The sequence below is a fragment of the Macaca mulatta genome, chromosome 2 (assembly GCF_049350105.2).
Source record: "Macaca mulatta isolate MMU2019108-1 chromosome 2, T2T-MMU8v2.0, whole genome shotgun sequence".
In the NCBI taxonomy this organism is placed as follows: Eukaryota; Metazoa; Chordata; class Mammalia; order Primates; family Cercopithecidae; genus Macaca; species Macaca mulatta.
Genome location: NC_133407.1, coordinates 49,279,610 through 49,294,289, shown reverse-complemented (window position 1 = coordinate 49,294,289; position 14,680 = coordinate 49,279,610). Strand labels below are relative to the sequence as shown.

General features: G+C 38.4%; 1 protein-coding gene across 1 annotated transcript in view; it reads left to right on the top strand.

The window, feature by feature from the left end:
• Window positions 1-5,789: 5,789 nt before the first annotated feature.
• Window positions 5,790-14,680, top strand: part of PLSCR4 (phospholipid scramblase 4) — a gene marked incomplete at its 5' end in the record, with an annotated part of 66,198 nt that continues 57,307 nt past the window's right edge. Inside the window, 1 exon segment of the mRNA NM_001266547.1 lies at window positions 5,790-5,898.

The following is a 14,680-nucleotide window of genomic DNA, read 5'->3' as shown; positions in this document are numbered from 1 at the left end:
AATTGTTTAGTGGAGCAGGCCCATGGCCCTGCTGCCCTGTGCAGCCTCTGGACATTGTTCCCCAAATCCTGGCCTCTCCAGCTGCTGCTAGAGATCAAAGAGCCTCTGGCATAGCTTGAGCCACTGCTTTGGAGGGCATAAGCCATAAGTCTTGGCAGCATCCATGTGGTGTTAAGTATGCAGGCCCACAGCATGCAAGTTTGAAGAAGACTTGGCAGCTTTCCCCTCAATTTCAGAGGATATATAAGAAAGCTTTGGCCAGGCTCAGTTGTTCATACCTGCAATCCCAGCACTTTGGGAGGCTGAGGTGGGTGGATCACGAGGTCAGCAGAGAGCATCCTGGCTAACATGGTGAAACCCCGTTTCTACTAAAAATACAAAAAATTAGCCAGGTGTGGTGGCGGGCACCTGTAGTCTCAGCTACTCAGGAGGCTGAGTCAGGAGAATGGCGTGAACCCGGGAGGCGGAGCTTGCAGTGAGCCCAGACTGCACCACTGCACTCCAGCCTTGGTGACCTCTGTCTCAAAAAAACAAAATCAAAGGCTGGGCGTGGTGGTTCAAGCCTGTAATCCCAGCACTTTTGGAGGTCGAGGTGGGAGGATCACAAGGTCAGGAGATCGAGACCATCCTGGCTAACATGGTGAAACCCCCTCTCTACTAAAAATAGAAAAATTAGCCAAGGTGGTGGCCGGCGCCTGTAGTCCCAGCTACTCAGGAGGCTGAGGCAGGGAAATGGCATGAACCTGGGAGGCAGAGCTTGCAGTGAGCCAAGATCCAGCCACTGCACTCCAGCCTGGGTGACAGAGCCAGACTCCATCTCAAAAAAAAAAAAAAAACCAAAACCAAAAACAAAACAAAACAAAATGAAAGCTTGGCTGCCTGCCCTGGCAGGAGCCTGCTACAGGGGCAGAGCCCTCACATAGAATCTCTACTAGGGCAGCACAGAGGGGAAATGTGGGTTTGGAGCCCCCACACAGAGTCCCCACCAGGGCACTACCTAATGGAGCTGTGGGGAGGGGGCTGTCAGCCTACAGACCCCAGAATGGTAGAGCCACTGACAGCTTGCAACCTCATCCTGGAACCAAAACAGGCAACCAACTCCAACCTATAAGAGCAGCCATGGGGGCTACACCCTGGAACACCACGGGGGTGGAGCTGCCCAAGGTGTTGGGAGCCCACTACTTGCATCACTGTGCCCTGGATGTGGGACATGGAGTCAAAGAAGATTTTGGAGCTTTGAGATTTAATGACTGCTCTGTTGGGATCAGACTTGTGTGGGGCCTATTGCCCCTTTCTTTTGGCCAATTTCTCCCTTTTGGAATGGGAATGTTTACCCAATGCCTGTACCACCACAGTATATTGTAGGTAAATAACTTATTTTTAATCTCACTGGTTCATAGGTGAAAAAAAAGAAAAAAAACCTCATCGCCATATGAAACTCTGGACTTGTGACTTGGCATTTGGGACTTTTGAGTAATACTGGAAAAAGTTATAACTTTGGGGAACTATTGTGAAGTCGATAATGTATTTTAAAATGTGAAAAAGACATGGGTTTTGAGGGGTCAGGAATAGAACGATATGGTTTGGATGTTCGTCCCCTCAAAATCTCCTGTTGAAATGTGATTCCCAATATTAGAGGTGGGTCCTGGTTGGAGGTGATTACCTGGTGAGGGTGGATCCCCGATGAATGGTTTAGACCAGCCCCTTGGTGACAACTGACTTTTTGCTCAGTTAGTTCATGTGAGACCTGAAAGACTTTAAAAGAGTCTAGGACCTTTCCCTTGGCTCTCTGTCTTCCCATGTGACATGCCTACTCCTGCTTTGCCTTCTTCCATGAGTAAGAACTCCCTGAGTCCTCCCCAGAAGCAGACCAGATTTAGGTGTCATGCTTCCTGTATAAGCTGCAGAACTGCAAGTCAACTAAATCATTATTCTTTTAAATTACCCAGCCTTAGGTATTTTTTGGTGGTGATGCAAAAATGTCCTAATTCAACTAGTAAAGGGAATTACAGTGACTGAGACCCATATTTATAGACACTTTCCCTGTGGGTACTCCCAGTTCTCAAGTGTAACAGCTAGAACTCAAGTAGAATGCATCAGAATTACTGAGTTGTGATATCGGTGTAGAGATTTCAGGCTACCAGGGTGGTTATAAATGAAGAGTAATCCCAGAAACTAGGGAGACACAGAGACAATAACATTAATACCTTCCAATTAAAATTCCTCAAATCCTTGACTGACTGTGGAACTGTGTGTCTACTGGGGGCACTCCAGTGATGCCAGCAGAAAGCAGAAGGCTGCAGCTGAAAGGACTGGACAGAGATTTCAATGACTGTATACAGCAAATGAAATACTGTTTGGAATCTGAATAACACTAAGGATAGAGGAGCCCAGTAAAATCTTCAGGTATTCAATAGTCCTGTTTTAAAGCATAAACCAATGGCTCTGGATGTTAAAGGTGATCAGCCCTCAAATGCCTGCCAGAGAATGATTTCTCCTTAGAGGAAGAAGACATAACTCGGATATATTATTTGCAATGCCCTGTGTATAGTAAAAAAGTAATATCCATTGTAAGAAAAAGAAAATCATGACTCATCATCCAAAAAAAAAAAAAAAAAAACCAGCCCATAGAAATACATGCCAAGGTGACACACATGTTGGTATAAAGTAGTAAAACAATATGTTAGGGTGTTCTTGCATTGCTGTAAAGGAATGCTTGAGACTGGGTAATTTATAAAGAAAAGAGGTTTAATTGGCTCATGGTTGGTTCTGCAGGCTGTACAGGAAGCACAGTGATAGCATCTGCCTCTGGTGAGGCATCAAGAAGCTTACAATCATGGCAGAAGGCAAAGGGGGAGCAGGTGTATTAATGGCAAGAGCTGGAGTCAGAGAGAGAGGGGAGGGGACACACTCTTTTAAATAACCAGATCTCACAGGAACTACCAGAGCAAGAACACACTCATCACTAAGGCACTAAGCCGGAGATTCTCCCTTATAATCCAAATACCTCCCAACAGGCCACTGGGAGGTATTTGGGGATTACATTCCAACATGAGATTTGGCAGGGACACAGATCCAAACCATATCAAACAGTTATTATAAGTTAAAAAGTTAAGAAAATCATGGTCTTAGTGAATGAACAGATGTGAAATCTCATCAAAAGACATGGAAGCTGCACAAATGAACCAAACAGAAATACTAGCACTGAAAAGTGTTAATACTGTAACGTACTTAACAGTAGATTGAAATAAGGGTCAGCATATTTTTGAGAGAGAGCCATAGAAATTATTTAACTTAAAGAGAAAAAAATCAGAAAAATGTAAAGTCTTGGTGAGCTGTGAGTCAATATCATATGATCCAACATACAATTAATTGAACTGAATTTCCAGAAGGAGACGAGAGAGAAATGGGGACGGTGTAGTAAAGAAATAATGACTGAAAGTTTTTCAAATTTTGTGAATAATATCTACTTATGTATCTATGACACTCAGAAAACCACAGCAGAATAAACACAAAAAGAACCATATGTCATAGACTAACTGCAGAAAACCAATGATAAAAAGTTACTCTTAAAATCAATAATATGCATTCTGTCAGATAAAAATGGAGGTCAAAATTGTTGGGGAATAAAATAAAAAAATCTGTACACCCAGAATTCTATAACCAGTAAAAACACCATTACAAAGTTCATACAAAATAAAAACATTTTTAGATTTAAAAATCTAAAAAGAATTTGTCTGTAGCTGTTCTGCACTACAAGAAACACTAAAGGGACTAGGTATAGTGGCTCGCACCTGTAATCCCAGCACTTTGGTAGGTCAAGGCAGGCAGATTGCTTGAATCCAGGAGTTTTAGACCAGTCCAGGTAACATAGCCAAATCTCGTCTCTCAAAAAAAGAAAAAAAAAAAAAAAAAAGCTGGGCATGGTGGCGTGCGCCTGTAATCTCAGCTACTTGGGATGCGAGGTGGAAGAATCACCTGAGCCCAGGAGGTCGAGGCTGCGGTGGGCTGAGGTTGTGCCACCGTACTCCAGCCTGGGCAACCAGAGTGAGACCCTGTCTCAAAACTAACAAGAAATGCTATAGGGAAGTCTCTAGACTGAAGGTAAGTGATAATAGGTGAAACTAAGATCTGCAAGAAAAAAACAAGGAGCCCAGGAAATTGTGTGTATGTGGAAATATAGAAAAGCTATTTTCTTCTTCTTTTAATTTCTGTAAAAGACAATACACTATTTAAGCAAAACTTAAAACATTGTGTTGTGTAGTCTATAACTAATGGGTATGTAAAATCTGACAGCATTTGCACATATAATTGAGGAACTGTCAAGTAGTTGTAAATTTCTTAACTTTATGTGAAGTGGTACATTATTAACTCTAAGTAGACTGTGGTAACATAAGAACAACCAGTGAAAGGGAAATAACACGAAGAAATACAGCTTGGAGCAACACAGCAACTAAAATGGTATTAGTATAAAAAAGAGTGAATTTGTCATCCCTGGAAATGTCCAGGTTGGAAAGTCATCAGATCAGGAAATTTCAGAAAGACAGGAAATTGATTACTTCTTCTTCCCCTTGAAAGTTGTGATTTGGGGTGTATGACATACTTGATTTTATTTTAATGCCTCAAAGCAAAATGTTTCACAAGACATGTTTTGCTCTTGAAAGTTTTGGCATCCTTCATGTGGCCACTATGGATGTTTACATTCATAAGCTCAATTACTTGGCCTCTTCCATACATTTAAAACAAAGGTAACACATGCTGTTATAATTTAGTTTCACCACCAGTTTCTTTGTTTTATGCTTTCAATAAAATACTATGTCTGCATTTGAGAAATGTTCTGTGCAATTATTCCTGAGAAGAACTGTATGAATTTTTAAATCTATTCTCACAGGAATATTAACAAGTAACACACATATAAAGGAAAATGGAAAATGCTAGAACTCCACTCCCACACCCCTTCCCCATCCAACCCTCTCCCACAATGGGGTTCTGCCAAGTACTCCTCAGAGCTTAATCAAACTTACCTCTGTCCAGTTCTGATTCTTTATAAGGTCAGATGACCTTCAGGTTCTCCCACTTCCCGTCAGTGTATTGTGCTTCTCTCCAAGCACCACCACAGAACTGAATCCCATTGGTTTGAAAGAAGTATTTGTGCCTAACAGTGAAAAGCAAATGACATTTTTCTCCCAATGTCAGAAAACATGGGCAACCTGCTCCCTTTCCCCTTTCTTGGCGTCTCTCCCACCTTCCCTCCAAGATCAAATTGGCCTCCCCCGATTCTGTGGAAAAGAAAACAGAATTCCTGGGCCCCATGCCCAAGTGTTTCCAGCCAGCACGGCATTGCCAAGGCTAAATCACCAAGCCAAGGACCTGGGGATGGGCGCAAATGCAAATCAAAAAGGCTCTTGAGAAAGAGGGGTTTCTTCATTTTCTTTCTAGGCGCAGTAATCTATGAACACAGCTCCTTTTCCCAGGCCCTGCAACCTGCCCCTCTGATAGGAAGTGACCCTGGGCTGGCTTTTATCTTTTCTTTCACCTCTTATTAGAGTAGTGACAACTTGTTTTCTTCATTTCTTCCTCCACCTCGGCTTTTAGGTTTCAGCGGACTTCACGGTGCCCCACCCCCTCCAGGAAGACGCCCCCGCGGGCTGGCAGCTCTCCCAGCGCGGGGCGGGGTCCCAGACGGGGCGGCCGCGCGCGGGGAAGGAGGGTCCAGGCGAGCCGGACCCGCCCCCGGACCCCGCGTCTTCCCCTCCCCTCCGCGCGTTTACTTTGTTTATAACTTGAAAAATCCTCTTCCGTCTCCCTTCCCTGCCTCCTCTCCTTTCCCTTTCCTCTGCCAATACAACTAGACCCGCGTGTGGCGTCGCCGGTGCCCAGCATTCTGCGGGGCAGGCGGTGAGTGGGGCTGGACATGCGGGCGCAGAGCAGGACTGGGTGGCGCGGGCGCCCGGGCTGCGGGGCCGAGGTTGTGGTGAGGGGAGGCCCGAGGCCGCGGTGCCTGCGGGCAGGCGCGGGGTCGCGCGGCGTCCTGCGCTGGCGGTTCCCAGACGCTGCGCTCGCGTCGCATCCTCAGGTGGTTGCAGAAGTTTCGTGGTGTCGGGCGTGCGTCTGCGGTGGAGACGCAGCAGGTTTGGGAGCGAGCAGTTTCCTGCCCAGGGATGGGGGTCCTGGCAGCACTTCACGGGGGCGGCCCTTTCGTTTCGGTCTGCGTGACAGGTCTCGCTTGATCGGGTTTCTCTTGGGTCTCTAACTGGCGTTTCTACGGCTTGGCTCTCACGAACTCAGGCCAGGCCACTCGCAGGTAAAAACGCTTTATGGTAACTTCTCTACATGCTCGGCGAGTGGAGGCGGTGACAGGAGAGAATCCGTCTCTCATATTGTCAATTCGGGCAAACTGGGGCGATTTGGAGCTGTGGTTGATTTGTTTTTAGAAATAAAACGTTCATATTTAAAGACTTAGAATTTTATTTTGTGGCCTTATTTATCTTCCCTTAGGATCTGCAATTTAGTTTTTAATTTTATATTGCATTTAAAATGGAGCCACCAAAATAACTACATGAAGATACAATGCACCAAACTTGATACTACTTAAACGGGAGTAGATTTCCTAATTTAATTGCATTCTCCTGTAATAGTAATACAAGACAACCTCCATCTGTCTATCTGCCCTCATGGTTAGCTGTGAAATACTAGCGGCATTTCCATTAAATGTAAAAAAGACAAGAATGCTAATCATTACACTCTGTGACATGGTTGTGAATTCTATAGGCGAGTGACAACAAGTAGGGGACATATAATCACTTTATGCATGATGTGAGTGGATACCTTAATGTCCATAGGAAACACTGAAATTTGATGGGAAGCATAAGTGAATTTATCAAAGTTTCCAATTGCATCATACTTAATTTATAGAAATCAATTGATGTTTATACATAAACTAGATAATACAGTAAAACAAAGTAAAATTCAGTTTGGCATGAAATAACACAGAATTGAGAAATTATTTTTAAGAAGATATAAAAAGATATGCATGAGAATCCAATAAAGTACATAACATTCTTCTGGGTACAGATATCATTTCTCTAAAACAACGTATAAGTAGAATCCTAACTGAATATTTTTGTTACTGTTTTTAACTATACTGTTTAGCTCATGTGAAAGAACAAACATATATTAATGTTATGTATATTACAAATAATAATATACAAAATATATAATTATTGTATATATTATATATAATTTTAACGTTTAATATTATACATATTCACATATATATAGTGGAGACTTTTTCATATAATAAAAGGTGTTATAAAACTGTGGTGATTAAAAGTCAGTGCAATAGAACTACTACCAGATGTGTAAATGAAACTGAAGAGACATGGAAGAATAAAAGGAAAGCTGGGATTTGATAAGCTTACATTTTAAATCAGTGAGAGGGAAGAAGAAATAACATTTAATTGAATGTGCTTGGACAAACAGGAATTTATTTGGGAAACCTAATAATAAAACTGGAACTTTTCCTCACTGTTAACAGACAAATGTAGTCCAGATGGCTTACTAATTTAAATCTAAATATATGCAATCTAAAAAGGAAAAAAGAAAGCCCAAATAGGTATTTGTGCACACTGGATGCTGGAAAAGCATTTCTAAGCATAATACAAAAACCTAGACCCATTTAGGGACGTGATTTTTGTTAACATTTCCATCCCCCCAAAAAGATACAAACTGGGAACGTTGTTAATAGAAAAAAAAGATAATTTTGCTAATATACTTAGAAAATTTATTAATGACCTTCAAAATCAATGACCCAGTTAAGGATAAAATGAGTCAACTCAAACAAAAGAAATAATAAGCAAATAATAAGCAGAGTGAATACTGTTAGCCACACTGATTATCCAAAACATATATAAAGTAAGACATCAATTTTTGCATTAATTTTACAAATTTTGAAAGTCTGATAACTTTAGGTGTTGTTGAAAATGCAATGAGGAAAATATAATTTTACAAACTTTTAGTGGAAATGTGAATTGGTGAAACTGTTTTTATGGTTAAAGCTGTTCAAATTTACAAATGTTCATTTACTTACTGGAATTTTTCCATCAAAACATGCGCCCAAGTGTACAAATAAAAATGTCTGTCAAAGATGTTTAGGATTGTTTACAATGTAGAAAACATGGATACAACTCTGTAGCCATTTATTGGGAATTGGTTACATAATGTATGGTATCTTCAAAGGTAGAATAATATACAGTTTAAAACATTGTAGCTCTAAATGTTCTAACTTGGAATATGTCCAAAACATAAGTTAAAGTTAAAACACAAAATGAAACAAAGAACAAGTTAAAACACTGTGTGTGTGTGTGTGTGTGTGTGTGTGTGTAGTAAACATTTTTGTAAATAATTTGGAATATACGTTGAATTGTATTATGAGTAGGGATGTTGTATTACACACTTCTATAATGTATGCATGTGTATAAGAAAAAATTGATAGTGCTTGGTAATTTATACAGAATATTGCCTTCTTGAATATATTAATTGTCGTTTACTACAGAAGAAATATATTTCACAAAACCTTTCATATTGTCTCATTTTTTTTTTCTTTTATAAGTGTCCTCTTTCAGCTGCTTCCTTTAAAGTCCCCTTCCTTTTTCTCCTTGCCTAATATTGATGTTTATGATGTTTATTGCAAGCACAGCAGTGAAGAATTTTGCCTGAGAGATTTCACAACCGGTTAACTTTCATAAACAAAAAATACAAGAATGTTGATACTCATATGTTCACCAGCATTGTACTAAAATTCATTTTTATGGTGCTCATCCTTCAGTGTGAAAGAGATAGATATGCTAATCTTTAAGAAGGAAAACATCTAAAATTGGACTACAAAAAATTTTGTTTTTAATTGCATGACAAGGCTGGGTGGCGGTGGCTCATGCCTATCATCACAGTACTTTTGAGAGGCAGGAGTGGGCAGATTGCTTTAGCCCAGGAGTTTGAGAGCAGCCTGGGAAACATGGCGAAACCCCACCTCTAAAAAAATTTAAAAATTAGCCAGGCATGGTGGCACCCACCTGTACTCCCAGCTGCTCAGGAGGCTGAGGCAGGACAGTTGATTGAGCCTGAGAGGTCAAGGCTGCAGTGAGCCATTATCATGCCACTGCGCTGCAGCATGGGCAACAGAAAGAGACCTGGTCTCAAAAATAAAATTGTGTGACAAAAATGCAGTGAAGACAAATGGTAATGAAAGGATAATTTTAATATAAAATTTTAATACCTTTCATATAAAGAAGACAGAAATAAAAAGCTAACAGAAATGAACAAATGACAAACAGGCAGTTCACAGAAATAGAGTTGCAAATTGCTTTCAAACAAATAATAAAAGTGGCTCAGCCTCCTCATTATAAGATATATGGAAAATAAAACCAATTTTTTTTTTTTAACATATCAGATTGACAACTACAAAAATGTTGATAAAATACTGTGTTAGGAATGTAACTTTTTGTCTGGGGTCTAAATTGATTCAAATTCTTTAGAGTGCAATTGGATAGTATCTTTAAAAATGTACAAAACTTTGATCCATCAATTCTCCTTTCAATAATTTAATGCACAGATGCACAGGAAGAAAATATTTTTTTCAGCATTTTTGATAATAGCCTAAATTTGGAAATGATTTAAGTTTTTGTCATTAAGCAGCCAGGTAAATGCATTATGTTGCAGCCATTAAAAAGAATAAGGTTATATGGACTGAAATGTAATTAATATCAACACATTTTAATAAATGAAAAGAAAAAGACACAGAAAAGTATATAGATGATTGCCATTTGTATAAAAACTATGTATATTACTTTATTTATGCTTAGAAAATCTCTTGGAAGACAAAAAAAATCTAATGTCTGTGGTTGCCTTTTGAAATGGGAAATGGGAATTGGAGTAGGTGGGGTTCTTTTGTATAAATGTATTGTGTAAATTTATGCACTGCTGGCTCCTTGAATTATATTTGTGTTTGTTTGCACGTAACATCTATTTTTTTAAAAGTCTGTTTTCGTAAATGTAAAGTTTCTTATCGAAATGACTTAACTGTATGCAACATGACATCTTGTTTTACTATAATTTTAAATACTAAAAGACTAGCTGTAAAGTGACACAATGAGGCGTTATTGGTAATCATAGTTGGCATGGTAATGTTTTCTTAATGTCTTGTATAAATAACATGAGAATATTGTTCGGATATTTTTGTACTCTAAATAACAAAAACATTTCCCTCTTGAAAGCTGAAAAGGAGACACCTGATATTCTCTTTAAACAATTTGAACCAAATTAATATGTTTAATAAAGGTTACGTATGGACTGTGGCTATCAATTTGCTTTCATTTAATCTCATCTTTTATTTTATATTAAAGCCAAATAGCTAACCTCCAAGATCCTTCACATTTGCTAAAGAGAATGAAATATTCTACCATACATGTTTTCTTTTGAAGGAGTCATGATGTTAATAAAATAATAAATATATTGATATAGGTTAAAAAACACTATAAAATCTTAGGTTTTGCCCTTTTAATTTTTTGAAAATTAATCACTCCCTAAGTTTCTTCTAGAATTGATTTTATGCAAAGATACAATTAAATACATATGTGTTAACATGTAATTATAATGAAGATACTGTGTATTTATGGGACATTCTTGCTGCAGCATATTTTATCAACATGGACCTAGGTTTATCTTTTGTGCAAGCCTGCAATTAGTTTCTCTAATTCCAGCCCATGTGACAGCAACTTATTAAGTTTACAAGATGTCTACAGAAATGACTGAATCCTTCAGTCATTGGACTTTAATCCACTGATGTTGAGCCCACTGAACTATCCAGTTCCCTGTAGCCAAGAAACCCATAAAAGTAATCAACACAGTCCACCATAGGAGCTGAGAAATTTGGCTTAAAGTCTATAAAGAGGATCGTACTTGGAAAGGTGTGCATAAAATTTTATCTTTGATGAACATGCATGTCTTTTAGTTACAGATTCACTACAAGAGAGTACATTGTCAGGTTTTTACAATTATTTTAAAAACTCAGTTTATATAATCTATTATATGTCTATTGTAGAAAATTTAAAGAGGAAATGTTTATATCTTAGCATATTTTCTCCAGGTTTTCCATACTTTTAAAAACATTGATATCATTATAATTATCCAGATTATATGTGTAACATTTGAATGTAAACATTTAATGATTTTTACAAAACTGTTTGTTACTATATTTTTAAAGGAACATGATTTTATCATAATGTTTCACTATAATGTGTTTACTTAACAATGGTGCTTGATATTTATGTAGTTTACAATTACTACTATTTTCATTGTGCATTCCTTCTGTGAAAATGAGAACGCATCACTTAAAAATGTTATATGGCATATTTTGAATTTATTTTGAATTTGGTATAGAGGAAATTTACTTGGGTTTACAAATGAGATTTGAGAAAAAAATAGATATGTCTTATGTTGGTAAGTTGAACATTTGATTGAATGTATTATGATTCCTACAGCAGATAGGTTTTTATCTGAATGGGGTAAAATTTCATAGATCTGTAACTGGAGGTGTGTGTGTTGGGGCCAGGAGGGGAGGGGATATATTAAAATCACCTGGGAAATGGCTTCCATTTTCTTCCTTACCCACAGAAGCAATGATCTTTTAAAGCTTTATCATGAGACTGCAACAATTCAGTAACATCTTCATGCTTCACTTCTAATTCTTAGTTCTCTTACTATTTCTCTCACATCTGCAGGTACTTCATCCAGTGAAGTCTTGAACCACGCAAAATCATCCAGGAGGGTTGGAATCAACTTCTTCCAAGCTCCTGATAATATTTATATTTTGACTTCCTCCCATGAATAACAAAAGTTCTTAATGGTATCTAAAATGGTGAATCCTTCTTAGAAAGTTTTCAATTTACATTGCCTAGATTCATCAGAGGAATCTAGGCCTAGCTTTTGGCCTGTCTTTGCTTTCAACATGCCTTCCTCATTAAGCTTAATCTTTTCCAGCTTTTTGACTTGAAGTGAGAGATGCACGAACTTTCTTTTCACTTGAGTACTTAGAGGCATTTGTAGGCTTGTTAACTGGCCTAATTTCAATATTGTTGTGTCTCAGGGAATAGGGAGGTCCTAGTATAGGGAGAGAGATGGGAGAATAGTTGTTCTGTGGAGCAGTCACAACAACATTTAAGTTCACCATCTTATATAGGCATGGTTCATGGGGTCCCAAAAAAATTACAATAGTAACATCAAATAACACTGATCATAGATCACCATAACAGATTAATTGTAATGAAAGAGTCTGAAATATTGTGAGAATTACCAAAATGTGACAAAGAGACAAACTGATAACATGCTGTTCTACAAAATGGTACTGATAGACTCCTCGATACAGGGATGCCAAAAACCCTCAATTTGTTTAAAAAAATGGAATATCTGTGAATCACAGTATAGCAAAGCACAATAAAACAAGGCATGCATGTACATAATGAGCTATCTTGAGGATGGGATCCAAGTAAACATGAAATTTGTGTCCCATTATGTTTTAAACACATAGCCTGAAGATAATTTTATACAATATTTTTGATAATTTTGGGTATGAAACGTTTATGTACATTGAACCATTGGAAAGCAAAGGTATCAGTATCTCAATCACCCGTGTGGACAATCTGTGGTTATGTGACATCGCCATCATTCCTGACTCTAAATTCATTATGCTACTGATAAGTAATCATTTTCTTATATTACTCACAAATAAGTGCTTAACAGTAAAAAATAGGATGTATCATTAATACAGTGAAAAGACAATGTGTTCAGGGTAACTAAGCAGCGCAGTAGTATCTCCAGAATGCCTGTATCAGAAAGCTGCCAATAAGCAATGGCAGGCTTTCATTCTTTACCTACAATGCTGTATTTTGATTACAAGGTTATTGTTCACTGTATTTTATTATTTTAAGTGAGAAGAAGTATCAGAAGTAGCCAAGTGACCAGCAAGTGTTTCCTCTACAAATGAGAAAGCATTCTGATGGATGACTTTTCAAAATGTTTCCTCTGGAGTCATCTCATTAACTCATTAACAATGGTTTTGTCTTAGAAGTCTCTGTTGATTTTATAAACTGACACAATTTCTTATTCTGTGATGAATGAATGCTCTTCTAGTCCTTCAATAAACCCATCACATGTTTTCACCATGTCATCTATAGGCACTTTGCAGTGTTGACAGTGTCCTCATCATCTTTCACTTGTGACATCATGTTGGTGCTCAAAGTTTTGGAGTTTTGAGCATTTCAGATTTTGGACTTTTGGATTAGGGATGCTTAGTCCATATAGCATTTTATGTGCCAGAATTCTGCATGAATATTTTAATCTTATATAAGTTAGAGATTGTTCATTTCTTTGTTTTCAAGAATAAATGACAGACATAACAGTTTTTGTTTTGCTTTCTTTTTTTTTCTTTTTTTTTTTCTTCAACAGTTTTAGAGCATAGTCAGGATCATGATGACAAGAAAGAGATGTATACAGTTGGCAGAGCATATAGTTAGCAGGAGCTTGAGAAGAGGGGTTTCAGTCAACTGAAAGATTCCCATGGAAGAAGCAGGATGAGATACAAATAACAGAGAGAACAAATTCTTACACATTTTTTTGAATTTGAAGAATTCATACAATTTTCATTTTTCAGAAAATGGTCCAAGTGTCAATTAGGAACTTTTCAGGTTTGATTTGAAACCCCCATCACAGAATTTGCTTTTCCTTTCTGAGAGACTGATGGGTTATTGTTTTGGGATTAAAGTCTTTGGGGGCTTCCTCTAGTGGAGAAAGAGTTCAGACAAAAGGGAGTGGATCCATTAGATGGCTGGTATAAAAGTGGACAATGTCTTTTCCGGTTGCATGACTGTTTACCATAAAGGCAGACATTTTGAGGCATAGGGTTCTTTATTTTGGGATCCATTGGTTTGGATTTAAAATATGTATGAAGAGCTACTCTTGGGCCCTGTAGCCATTACAACTGTAAAGACATAAACCTGTTTGCCTTTGTAAGGAATTTTCCCACTGTAGCCATTCTAAGTTACTTTTGGTAAGGTTCTCCCATTCGTCTCGAAAAGCACAGGTTCTGGGTCTCTAGTTTTTATACGTGAAGTTGCCTACAATTGCAGATGGTGACGTTCTAGCAACCTTTGACCAGATAAATCCATGATTCCATGTCTTTTATTAACCTTTCCTACCTATTGAACGGCGTTTATTTTGTGTCTGACCCAGTAAAATACCTGAGGCCTCCCTACTGGGCCCAGTCCTGTTTTTGTCATGACTTTGAAACCAGTGTAGATCAAAAATGCTCAAACTCAGCTCAATTCAGAAGTTCATGAAGCTCAGATTTTAAAAATCCTCACCCATGACCCCAGTTGCTGAGAAAGAGCAGTGAGCACATGGGGCATGGTGGGTACCATACCTTGGTCACTCGGTGCTCCTGGGATCACTGGAAGTTTGCTTCAAGATCTGACTTCTCATGTGAAACTCTTAAAAGAAAAACATTAGACAAATTCAGCAGAGTTTATCTGAGCAAAAAACGATTCATGAATCAGGCAGCACTGATAACCAGAAGCGTTTCAGAGAGCTCCACCCAGCAACGTGGGCAGGAAGTATTCATAAACAGAGG